We start from the raw sequence: 13,714 nt of genomic DNA on the forward strand, positions 1-13,714 counted from the left end.
GGCCATCACGCGGAGTGCGGAGGCGCCATGGTGAGCAAGGTGACCAATGTCTCCTGGCCAAAAGGCACTTTCATAGAGACTGTCAAGGAATGGCAGAAACAGTGGTTATACATCACTGAACCCCGCGGCGCCACCTGGGCCGTGGTTGCCGAATTCAACTCCGGCGCTCCCATGCGACTCACCTACTGGGTTGAGAAGAGCCCGAACTGGTGCTCGCTAGATGAGCTGATAGCGCTGCAGACACGCATTCAAAGCATGGTGGACAAAGGTATCATGCTTGTCGATATAATCCAGGTGATGCTAGTTCACCGAATGCTCCCGTGCCAAAGCCGAAGCTGCCCTTTATGGGAGTTCAATCCAAAGAAGCACCATACCCTGAAGGGGCTCTTCGAAACCACTCACGAAGACGCGTGGAAGTTGCTCTTCAAGGGCAACGAGACACCGCCGGCCGCAGATTCGGATCGTGGGCATGACATTAACCACCTCGCCAATGAGGTATGTTATTTTTAACGCATCCCTACTTGCTTGTTTCAAGGATTGTATCAAGCTTTTATTATCATTGCTTCTTCAGGAATGGATGGAGAGGGTGAAGCAGATCCAGTGTCCGGCTCCGCTGCCTGAAGAACTAGTCATCCCACGTTTAGCGAAGATGCTGGTGGCGGCGCCCTATAAGGCGCCGGAGAAGAAGACCATGGGGAAGGCCAAGGGGGTCTGGAGTGGCCCCCGCCGCAAGGGCGCTTCGGACACGACGTCCGAAGAGAAGACCCGCTCCTCCGTTGCCAAAGACGACGATGATGATGATGATGATGATGATGAGGAGAGCGGTTCTCCCCCTGATGGGGGGAGGAAGAAGAGGGTGGCCTCCACAATTCTGGAGGCGGAGGCGCCCAAGAAGGGGAAAGGCCCGCTCGTGGGCAGCTCCGCATGGGGCATTGACAGCAGTTCGGAGCGATGCCCCCACACTAAGCCTCAGGCTGCCTCGTAAGCGCTAAGACTCATACATGCCCATAAATCTAGCCTCTCCTCCTTGTTGTATTGACATGATTAGTTATGCTACTGCAGTCTGGCCCACGACAGCTCCCAGCGATCCTCGTCACGAGGTTCCTTGGATTCAACAGAAATGACCATCGAGTCACCGCTGACCACCTACTCCCCCAAGGCCAAGGGTGACGCAGAGGTGCTGTCCCGAAGGACTTTCCCAGGCCGTGGGGAGGCTCAGGAGGTGCCAGAAGGCGAGGCCTCCGTCGCCGGACACCAGGGGGAGCCAATCCCCCTGGAGACTGGTGGTGAGGGCCGTAGTCAGTTCGGCCCTCAGCCGGATTCGATTCTGGAGACCGATACGGTTCCGGAATCTGGCGCGCAACCTCCTTCGAAAGAAGGGGGTATGCCTATTTCACCCGTGACCCCTGTCCAACCATGGGCACCGGATAATCTGCTGGAAGCGCTTCCATTGTGGATGAGCACTGTGTTCTTATGGGCACGGTAATTGAAAGGGTTCAGTCTGCCAAGAGCGGACTAACAGAAGCCTGCAGCAGCCTGCTGACAGGTTTTGAGGTAAGTGACGCCAAAAAAGAGAAAATCCCAATATAGACAGTAGCCCCTGAGACACTGTCCGGTGTTCGGAAAGAAAAAGCCGGACAGAGGATCAATCCTTTATTGCAGGAAACTAACTAAATTTGTCTGAAATGAATACGCAGGCGTCGCTGTTGGCCGCAGCTTCACATACTGCCGAGGTCTCCGAACTGAAGCGAAGACTGGAGCAGGCCGAGGAGGAGCTCGGCCAAGTGAGGAGGCAGCTCCAAGAAAAACAAGGTATGTGATCACCCATTATATATTCTAAAAAAGTAAAATGATATGCATTGACCGAAGTTTCTTGATATGTATAGAAGCGATAACTGAGGTTGAGGCCCTAAGAAAGGCCCTGGCCGAAGCCGAGGGGAAGGCTGTCAAGGAGCAGGCCGCCCGTAAGAAGCTCAAGGCCCGGGTCAACGAGGTCCAACAAGAGCTCCAGGATGCGGTGAGGAAGTGCGAGACATTGGAGCGTGATGCGTCAGCTCAAGAGACCGAACTCGCCAAGGCTCGTCAGAGTGCGGAGACGGTCTGGAGTGAGGCCCAGGGCGCCCTTCGAGATATCCAGGAGGCCAGGACGATCGCGGCAGGTAAGGCATTTAGTATGCAAAGCAAGTATGTGAAGAGGAAGTATCTTTTACTAACCCGGATTCGGAGTTCTCCAGGGGCTTTTGCTGATCTGCCACGTAGTGTGTCTGATGCCGTGGAGTTCTTCCGAGCCGAAGAAGGGAGTTCCATGAAGAAACTATTCTGGTCGCAATATCTTGCGCTAGAACATCCGGTGCCCTTTAGCGACCAGCTAAAACAGCTAGTCGAGCTGCACAGGATGGCCAAACTGGCCATGAAGGATTTAATAATCCGTCTGTGGCCAGCCAAAGCTATACCCGGCAGTTACTTCGGCCTCGTGAAGCAGTTGATCGATGCCTGTCCTAGGCTGGACACCGTCAAGTGGTCCGTCTGCATCGAGGGAGCGCGTATGGCCTTTGCCTGCGTCAAGGTGTAGTGGGCGAAGATGGACGCCGTCAAGCTTGTGACCAAGGGGCCGCCCGAGGGCAAGGAGCACCGTATACCCGAGCGGTATTTTGGTGATGTCCTGGAGGGGTCTCGTATTGTAGCGATGTAGTGTTCGCATGATATTATCTTTGAATGAATGTATTCAAGTTCCTTCTACCTTGTATGATAGAACAAAGTGGGTTTGTAATATAATGCTTGTTATGTTTTGAATTTTACCTCCTGTGCGGCCGTGTTGTATGAAATCTGAGGGTTGGCTAGTCGTCGCCTTCTGCCCCCACGTAGGTAGTACGGAGGTGTTCGGTATGGAATCTAAACAATGTTGATCCAATTATATGGTCCTTTAAGGAGTTGTTTAGCGCAACGAACCAGGCAATCAGACTATGCGGCTTTAACGCCCTCACTTAGCCATAGGAGTTCGACAATAGAAACATGGGCGCAACCCCTAGTATCCGAACTAGAGTTCTATAAGCGTCTAATCGGGAAGTACCGATCCTTCGCGTAATGCGAAAGAAATCCCCAACGATTTACAACCTCCGAAGAGTTGACCGGCTCTCGCCGCATCATGATAGTCAGTTTTCAGCTTTCTCTACTAAGGTGCGCCTTTGGATAAACCAAGTCACAATGACAGTAGTTCTCCCTTTACTACCTTAGCCGATATAGTGGAACGTAAGGTAGCAAGCATAGGAGCCAGGCAACCCAACTATTGACCAAAGACATGATTCGGAGCCAATGCATATAGTGCTAAATTCGGGGTGCCAAACTATACTTATAAAAAGTGTTCGGACTTTTGTTGCCGTAGTGTGGGGTTCTATGAAGCCCCTGGCAAACATCAAATGTACCAAACTGTACGGGTGCTACCTGATAGGGTTACCCACAGGGGAGAAAAAGAGAGAGAAAAAGGAAGAAATAAAACAGAAAGGGTGCAAAAGGTGATAAGCTATGTCCTTAAAGCTCCAGCCGTGAACTGTTTTCATTGTAATTTGATTAATACGTCGAGGCACATTGATACAAGTAGTGCGATAAGCAACAGGCTATTTAACATGCCAAAAACCAAGGGAGAGCTGCGTGTGGGTCCTGAAAAAAACAGGTAAAGTGATTGTTAATGAAACCATCTTGAAAATCCCCCGTACGTTTGCGTTTCTCGCCGTCTTGGTGTGTTTATCCTTCAAGAGTACTGGTGATCAGGCCATCAGATGGGGCCTGCGGGATTGAAACTTGAAAAGGAAATGAATAAAAGTGAAAGTATGTGTGTATCCGGTGTCGGTTGAGCCGTACTGTGGATCACAAACTAGCTATGCCTCTGTCGATGCCCATGGAATTTTCAGTGCGTAGTTATGTACACGTGGTGCGACCGCCACTACTTGACCAGGACTGAGACGGAGGCCGAATTGCTAGTTTAGCTCCTGACGAGCCGAGCTGTCCTGCTGCAGGGTAGTTCAGACCCTCTTGGTGGTGTCCATGGGCTCGACAACCGATTTAAGTTTCTGCTTGAGAAGGCCGCTCTATACTTCTGCTGCTAAGGCAGCTGTGTGCTCTTCTATACGGAGGGAGCGTTCGGTATTTCCATTGACTGTTATGACGCCACGTGGACCAGGCATCTTGAGCTTGAGATAAGCATAGTGTGGCACTGTGTTGAATCGGGCGAATGCGGTCCGTCCGAGCAGTGCGTGATAGCCGCTGCGAAAAGGGACTATGTCGAAGATTAACTCCTCGCTTCGGAAATTGTTCGGAGATCCGAAGACAACCTTGAGCGTGATTGAGCCCGTACAGCGGGCCTCTACACCTGGTATGACTCCTTTGAAGGTAGTCTTTGTGGGTTTGATCCGTGATGGATGAATGCCCATTTTGCGCACTGTATCCTGATAGAGCAAGTTGAGGCTGCTGCCACCATCCATCAGGACTTGCGTCAGGTGGAACCCATCAATTATTGGGTCCAGGACCAGTGCGGCTGAACCGCCGTGATGGATATTGGTCGGATGATCCCGACAATCAAAAGTGATCGGGCATGACGACCATGGATTAAATTTTGGGGCGAATGGCTCTATCGCATAGACGTCCCTGAGTGCGTGCTTGCGCTCCCTCTTGGGGATGTGGGTAGCATATATCATGTTCACTGTTTTGACTTGAGGGGGAAACTTCTTCTGTCCCCCCTGTGTTCGGTTGCCGGGGTTCCTCATCGTCGTCCTCACTTTGTGATCCCTTTTCCCTGTTCTCGGTGTTTAATTTTCCGGCCTGTTTGAAAACCCAACAATCTCTGTTGGTATGATTGGCTGGTTTGTCTGGGGGGCCGTGTATCTGGCACGAGCGATCGAGTATGCGGTCCAGGCTGGATGGTCCCTGATTGTTTCTTTTGTATGGTTTCTTTCGCTGGCTGGACTTGGAGCCGCTGAATCCGGCATTGACTTTAGTGTCGTCGGTACTATCACCATTGCTTCGGCGTTTGGGCCTATTACATTGGAGCTTGCCATTGTTGTTTTTTTACCTCGGAGGGGCCTGCCTTGTTGGCTGTGTTTTTGCTACGAGCCAGCCAACTATCCTCACCCACGCAAAAGCGGGTCATGAGTGCCGTAAGGGCTGCCATAGATTTTGGCTTTTCTTGGTCGAGGTGGCGGGCGATCCATTCGTTGTGGATGCTATGTTTAAAGGCCGCTAGGGCTTCGGCATCCGGACAGTCAACAATCTGGTTCTTTTTGGTTGGGAACCTAGTCCAGAATTTCCTGGCTGACTCTCTGGGTTTTTGAAATATGTGGCTTTAGTCATTGGCGTCTGGAGGCCGGACATATGTACCTTGGAAGTTGTCGAGGAAGGCTTCTTCCAAGTCCTCCCAGCTGCCGATAGAATTTTCAGGCAGGCTGTTTAACCAGTGTCGAGCTGGTCCGTTAAGCTTTAGTGGGAGGTATTTGATAGCATGGAGGTCTTCTCCGCAGGCCATGTGATGTGGAGGATCCCGTCGTATGATTCAATATTCACGGGTTTGAACCCTTCGGGGAATTTGTGATCCACTACTTCATCAGTGAAGCAAAGAGGGTGTGAGGCGCCTCTATATCTGGCCGCATCGCGACGTAGCTCCGATGGAGTCCGTGTGCGGTTGTCGGCTCAGGTGTGACTAGGTTTGTCACATCTGAATAGGTAGCCATCATCACGTGTCGAGGAACGTCCTCGCGATCCGTAAATCGATCGGGTATATCCCGCTCTGCTATCCAGGGTCTGCCGGAGGTCGTATGTATGACCCCAAACTGTTTTGTCTTTATTTTTGCGTGGAGTGGGGCAGGCTGCTGTTCGGCCTGAGTTGCCGCTCTATCCCGACCACGTGGTGGTCGGTCCGCTGTACTGTCATGACCGCGTAGTGGTCGGTCGGCCGCAACACGCGAGGGAGGCATGGACTCCGGCGCCTCTTGATTGAACTGAGGTAGCAACCTTTGCTTCGGGCAACTCTTGGCTGAGCGTTTGAGCCCATATGCTTCGGCTGCCAGAACATCAGTCCATGTGTCGACGAGCAGATCTTGGTCAACTTGAAGCTGATGCTGCTTCTTTTTTAGGCTCCTTGCGGTGGCTATTAGCTGGCGCTTGAAGTGCTCCTGCTCGAGAGGTTCCTCAGGCACGATGAAATCTTCGTTGCCGAGGCTTTCCTCATCCTCGGTGAGTGGATGATAACTACCGTCCTCCGAGTCATTGGGCATGGCCTGTTCGTCGGGGCTAGCTTGCCCGTTTTCTTGCTCCTCCTATTCGGATGTTACCTCAGCAAGGTCTTCATTGTTTTCGACGTCGTCCGGAGTATTATTTTCTCTGGTGCCAGCATTGCTGTCTTCTGAATGACATGACTTAGAGCGGCGCCGAGGACGCCGACGTTTTTGCTGTATCTCAGGAGGTTTATTCTCGACTGGATTTTCTTTGTCATCGTTGGTGGTTGTTTTGGGTGTGTCCACCATGTACATATCGTACAAAGAAGCGGACGTCCAGCGTCTAGTAAATGGTGGATTTTGGTTTTGCTCCTCATCAGCATCGTCGTCCATACCGTCGATGTCTTCGGAGTCGTAATCAAACGTGTCGGTTAAATCCTCGACCGTGGCTATGAAGTGGGTGGCGGGTGGGAAGCAAAATTCTCCATCATCAGCCCCTAGTTCGAACCAGACATAGTTCGACTATGAGTCCCCCGCCAAGGACAAGTTCATTAATGAGTTTAGCACGTCGCCCAAAGGCGAGTGCTGGAAGATGTATGCGGCGCTGAATTCGAAGATCGATAAACGATCAAGTTCGGCGTCCGCGGGCTCACATGGTTCGGAACTTATGACTGGAGACGAGTCCGGAGTTCCGGTGGAACATGTATCGTGTGAGATTAAGTCTATGTGCGGCTCCAACACCGGGGAATCTGTGGCCTCCGTGGCGGGGTTGAGCTTCCCGTCCTTGGATGGCGCAGTCTGCTCCAGATCTAAGGCCAGAGCGGTTATAGGAGCTATCTCCTGGATGCGGTCCGATGACAGATTTAGGTCATGTGCATTGGGGTGACCAGGAGTGGTTGCCGCGGTCTCGAATCCGGCGAAGATCAAGTCTCCACGGATGTCCGCAACATAGTTCAAGCTCCCAAATCTGACCTGATGGCCAGGGGCGTAGCTATCGATCTGCTCTAGATGGCCAAATGAGTTGGCCCGCAGTGCGAAGCCGCCAAACATGAAGATCTGTCCGAGGAGGAAAGTTTCTCCTTGGACAGCATCATTGTTGACGATTGAAGGGGCCATCAAACCTTTTGAGGATGGCACCATGGAACTCTGAATTAAAGCACCAATGTCGGTGTCAAAACCATCGGATCTCGGGTAGGGGGTCCCGAACTATGCGTCTAAGGTCAATGATAACAGGAGACAGGGGACACGATGTTTACCCAGGTTCGGGCCCTCTCTATGAAGGTAATACCCTACGTCCTGCTTGATTGATCTTGATGAATATGAGTATTACAAGAGTTGATCTACCGCGAGATCGTAATGGCTAAACCCTAGAGGTCTAGCTTGTATGGCTATGGTGATGATTGTTCTCCCTCTGGACTAAGTCCTCCGGTTTATATAGACACCGAGAGGATCTAGGGTTACATAAGGTCAGTTACAAAGAAAGGAATCTACTTATTTGATCTCCAAGATTGCCTTCTACGCCAAGGAGAGTCCCATCCGGACACGGGTGCAGTCTTCGGTCTTTATATCTTCACATCCCATCAATCCGGCCCATGGTTAACAGGCCGGACGCCCGAGGACCCCTTAGTCCAGGACTCCCTCAACGACCTGTTTGCCCGCCTCCCAGGGACGGCGAGCACCAGAGCGCCAGCCGAAGGGGAGGTGTTTGATGATGAGGTGCTCGCCACTGCCGGGCTCTAGGTTGTCGACAAACCGAGCACCGGCGACGGTGATTCCCAGGAGGGGCAGCTTCTTTGGGCCATGAGCGCCAACTTCCAGAAGCTCCAAGCGCTCCTTCGTGCCCGGCAGGGTAAGGTGAATTCTAGGATGGCGGCGGTGGATAAGGCGGAGGCGGATTTTGGGAAGCACGTCGCCCAGACGCAGGTCTGGTTCACTAAGGCCCGGGAGGAGCTGAGGACTGCCCAGGATGAGATGGGCGAGCGCAAGCAAGAGCTCATCCTCAAGCAGGCCGACCTCGAGAAGGTCCAAGAGGTGGCGAGGGATCAGCCGCCAAGGATGAGGCCGCCTGGCAGCAGCAGGCTTTGCTGAACAGCCAAGAGGAAGACCTCGTTGCGCGTGAGCAGGCGCTTGCCGCCACGCTCCGTCGCAAGGACGAGGATGTTGGGAAGATTGTTGCGCAGCGGACCCAGGAGCTGGAGCAGAAGCACAAGGACACACGCCGACAAGGTGAAGGAGCTAGAGCGGGGGGAGGGACGGAGGAGAGGGACATGGCCAACCGCACTCTGGCGGATGCGCATGTCGCCATCTCCAACAAGGCCAAGCTACTGTCTGAGGCCAACGACTCCATCAACGACCTGAAGCTGAAGCTGGGCGGCTTGGAGGTGAAGCTTTCGGAGGCCGGGGCTCGTGAGGAGACCCTGAACAAGGCCCTGCAGGACGAGAAGCGGCTGCGGAGCGATGATGCCACCGAGCATAAGGATTACGCAAAGGGCGCAAACCTCTGGATCAGCCGCCTCCGGGAGGATCTCCGTGAAGCTGGCCGTCATGGGCATGCCGGATGTTAGGTACTCCCAGGAGCCGAACCTAAGCCCCAATGCCAGGCTGACCCTGTTCTTCGAGGGCGTCCTCGGCCCTAGAGCAGCTCCGTGCCAATCGAGCAGTTTATTTGGCGAATGAGTCCCAGAGGCTCTGCCAGGGCGCCCTGACCAAGGTGCTCACCAAGGTGGCGTTCTGGAACCCCAGCGTCGACTTCACCGACACGATGGAGAGCTTGCCGGAAGGTACAGACCTCGCGGTGCTCGAAGAGCGTATTGAGCCCATCATCAGCTGCATCGACGGTGTCAAGAGGGTGGAGGGCCAGCCCCGGGACTAGGCACCTCGTTTCTCATCGCCGCTGCGAGTTCATGACCAAGACAAATTTATCTTAAGTTAGAACCGCAGCAACTATTGATGTAACATAACCCTGTAGTACTTTGAAATGAAGCACGATATCTTCATGTTTGATCTTTTCTAGTATGTACACACCCTATGCCTAGTTGGATAGGTTTACCGGCCCATGAACCCATGCTATGGCGCTTTGAAGGATGGATCCTTAGCAGCCAGCCGGGGGGCGCTTGCTGCTGGGCAAGCCACCCTGCCGTTCCCAGCGCAGCTGCTTGAACTATTGAGCGGACTCGAAATAGAACGAGGGCATTGCCAATAGTGGAAGGGTTCCATCGCGTACAGGTTTCCCATACAAGGGGCAAGAGTTTTCGAGGAGAATAACCTTATATAAAAAAGGAATTGCTCAAGGTTCTGCGTGACTTAGCTTTCCCGTCGCCACGCGGATGGCCGTTGTGGCTGCGGACACCATCGCCTGGCCTGGCCGACGGCGCCAGAGCATAGCTGATCGACGTAGCCTTCTTCTCTCGAGCCATTGCGATTAAGGAGTTGATGAGTTGACTTCAAAACCAGATTTTCACAGCTTGCGCCCCCTACCTGGCGCGCCGAAGATGTCGGGGTTCAAGAACGACACCTATGGGATCACAGGGAATCCCTACTATGGTTGACAGGGCACGGGGCTGTGGAAAGAGCGGGATTGGAAGATCAACGCCGGGGGAATTTTATCCAGGTTCGAGCCGCAAATGATGCGTAATACCCTAATCCTACTTTGGTGTGTTTATCTGGTGTTCTTGGACCAGCTACAAGGTGTGCAGGGTCCAAAAAGTCCGAATCCTCCCTCAGTACACCTCGGGCCTCCTTTTATATGTCAAAGGGGTCGCCACAGCAGCACACAGGAGGTGTAAAGTGTCTACAGCGTACAAGTCTATCCCTCACATCGTGGGACAAAACACATTTAATGCGCTGCCGACGTGTCCTCTTGCTTTATCGGGGACGACAAAGAAGCTCATCTCGCCTGTTGCCGCCTCGCCTCGCTTCGACGCGCGTCCAAGCTGACAAGGCATGCAGCGCCACGCTGGCTGGCTGGCTGCTGCGCTGGTGTGGTGGCAGGGTCTTCACGAAGATCCACATGCCACCACGCAGGTGCTTGCTTGGTTGGCCTAGAAGCTGCATGTTGCCACGTAGGTACGCGCCTAGTTGGCAGGCTGGCTGCTGCATCAGAATGGTCATGCGGCAGTGGGGCCTTTGTAGGCGTGGGCCTGGCTGTGGCCCTGCAGATATCCCAGACAAGGATCTTGTCGGGGTCCCAGCAAGGGTCTCGCCAGGTTTCTGTGGTCGTCCCTGGCAAGGATCTTGCCTGGGGCCTTCGTCTTCTGGTTCTTACCTAGTCTTGCAGGCCTCTGTTCATCACAAAGATCTGCATGCCACCACGTAGGCGCCTCCCGAGCCTTGGTCCTAATGTTGTCGATGGTGTTGGAACTCCTAGGCTCAAGGGCGGCGGCCTTGCTGGCGTTGGGCAAGTTTCCCCAGCAAGGCTCTTGCCGGGGCCACGTAGGCCGCCCCGGCAAGACTCTTGCCGAGGGAAGCCCGTCTTGTCCCTTTGCTCCTTGCGCCTCTGGCTTGGGCGCTGCTCTGGTAGCCTTGTATCTTCGCTCCCTCTTCTGCCCTGCCAAGCGCGGCCGCGGGTGTGGCTGCGACTACCCATGCACAAGTAAAGGGGTACAGAAGGCCCCTACTTTGTACACCGATAGATTTTGAATCAAATTGACAAAATACATAGTGATGTATAGGGCCCGATGAGCAAACTAGGGCACGGTTAATAATTATACTTCATTTATGTTGGGTAAATATGATTTACTTGATATAAGTCTGAAATATTTGAAAATTTCAAAGAAATTCATAATGAAATATTTGAAAGGTTCAAAAAATTCAAAATGAAGATATGGATTATTACGACAAAAGCTAAAAGGTTCTTCAAATCATGAAGAAAATTATATAAGTCAGGAGTTTAGAAAACACTCAAATAATTGTGGAATTATTTATTACCGGTCTGCTTTTATTAATTTTGGGGATATGCACTTGAAACAACAACATATACACTAAAAAGAGCACCTTCTAATTATCTGGCAAGAGGACATGATATGAGTTATGGAGTACACTATCTAGATAAATGCTAAAATTGTAGGTGATCCCAAAGACATAATTTGATATTCCTTCTACCAAAAGTTCAAATTACAAAGTGTTTGTCACAAAGATTAAACACTTTTCATGAAGGAGTTTTCTCGATAAAGAAATAAGTGGGAGGACAATGCAACTTGATAAGTTTATTAAATCACTGATGAAAGTAAGAGGGATTAACAAAACAGAAGTTCTGAAAGTTATCCGCACAACTGAGTGATAGTACCAGCTGTAGAAACTCTAGTTAAAGCTTGCAACTGAACTGCATAGATCAGGAAGAGGTAACCTCCTAAATAATCTCACAGTGATATATTCATCTTAGAAGAAGATGAACCCGTGCACTACAAGGAAGAGATGGCGGTTCCCAGCTCAAAGGAATGGCTTATAGCCATGCACACCAAAATGGGATTCATATAAAATTAAGTTTGGAACTTGGTTGACCCTCCAGAATGTACGAAGTAAATGGAATGGGCATCAAAACTAGTTTCCTAAATGGAAAGTATGTATAGATGATACAACCGGAAAGTTTTGTGGATCCTCAGGATACTGGATGGGTGTGCAAACTTCAAAAAGTCTTTATATGGTTTCAAGTTAGTATCAAGAAGCTATAATCAACATTTTAATGAAATAGTCAAAAAGGTTTGATTTTGTTAAAATGATGAAGAAACTTGTGTATATATGAAGTTCAGTGGGAGCTATATAGCATTTCTGATCTTATATGTAAATGACATATTGTAGATTGGAAATAATGTAAAGTTTCTAAACACAATAAAAGAATGTGAAGAATATGTTTCCAATGAATTAAAGCAAAGCAAATTACTGGACATAAAAGGTCTATAAAGATACATCAAGACGTCACATAACATGATGCTTAGGAGAAATCAATGTCCCAATGTCACATAAAAGGTTTAAAATGGAGAATGTGTTTTCTCCCAATGTCCCATAACATGACGAGGTTTAAAATGGAGAATGTGTTTTCTCCCAATGTCACATAACACGATGCTTAGGAGAAATCAATGTCCTCAGACAGTTGATAAGCATGTATAGATGAGTGTATAATTCAATCCATCATGAATGTTATGATATGTATAAGGCCAAATGTTTTTATGTACTAAGTTTTAGTAGCAGGTACCAAAGTGATCCTGGATTGTCTCACTAGGTAATTGTTAATATAATTAAGTACCTCAGATGGATAAAGGACTTGCTCCTTGACTATAGAGGAGATGAAGAAGTCCGTTGTAAATGGTTACATGAACACCAGCTTCATGATTGATATAAATTATTATAGGGCTATTATAAAATAATTGTTTGGAATAGTTTTCAAGCATGAACAATATTCTGGATTCTATAACATCATAGGAATATGTTGAAAGCATCATATGTATCAAAGTAGTCTGAACCAAGAAGTGTCTTGATATAGTTCATCAAGGAGTGTCTTGATATAGTTGGTGTCATCCCAAATGCAATGAAACTAGTCACACTGTATTGTGAATAATAGTGCCATTGCTCAAAGCAAAAGGAATCAAGATCCTACATAAAAATGAGACATGACTAACACAAATATCACATAGTTTTGAATGCGTTAAAACCGATGACGAAGACTCTACCACAAACAAAGGCATGAGTAACACCGGATAAGGCATAGGTGTTAAAATAAACTATGCAACTAGATTAATGACTCTAGTGCAAGTGGGAGACTATTGGAAATATGCCCTAAAGGAAATAATGTTGTAGTATTACATTTCCATTTTCCTAATTAAGAGTTTATATTTCATGTATAACTGCTATGATCCTAGAATATGCGATTCGGTGGAAAACTCATATGCACGTGTGGAATGATAAACGATAAAGAATAGGTTCCTAGTATTTCCTATAAGACTGGCTCAACTGTTGCTGGTGATCATGTTTTCCAGATCTTAGGATATCCTTAAGTGTATAGTCCTAAAACAGCATTGAGAGTATGACATTAGAAAAACGATCACATTTTTTTGGTAGAAAGACTGTAAGGGAACCCCCTACAGTATAATTGGTGCAACAAACCGAAATTGCAAGTACCATGCCTTGAACCTGGGTGGGTGGGAAGGCATCAACCCCTCCCCACCACTAGGCTATGCCTTAGTCTAAAAAAATGATCACATTGAATTGACCCAAACTTGTTTGTTATACTTTGAGATAATATCATCTAAAATAAATTGTTATAACACTTAGAGTTAACATGTGTTTTAGTTCCTCAGACCATGAGTATCATAGTCACTTCACACCATATGATGGACTTTGGGGTTGCTCAAATGTCATCTGTAACATGGTGATTATAACGACAACTTGCAGGTTCATCAGGAAGTTTGACAAGGGACTAGATAGCTCGAGGGTGGAATTTACTCCTACAATGAGGGAGAGATATTCTTAGGGCCCTCTTAGTGTGAAGGAATCAATCCTCATTTGGACAAACATTG

The sequence above is a fragment of the Triticum urartu genome, chromosome 2 (genome assembly GCF_003073215.2).
Source record: "Triticum urartu cultivar G1812 chromosome 2, Tu2.1, whole genome shotgun sequence".
Taxonomy (NCBI): domain Eukaryota; kingdom Viridiplantae; phylum Streptophyta; class Magnoliopsida; order Poales; family Poaceae; genus Triticum; species Triticum urartu.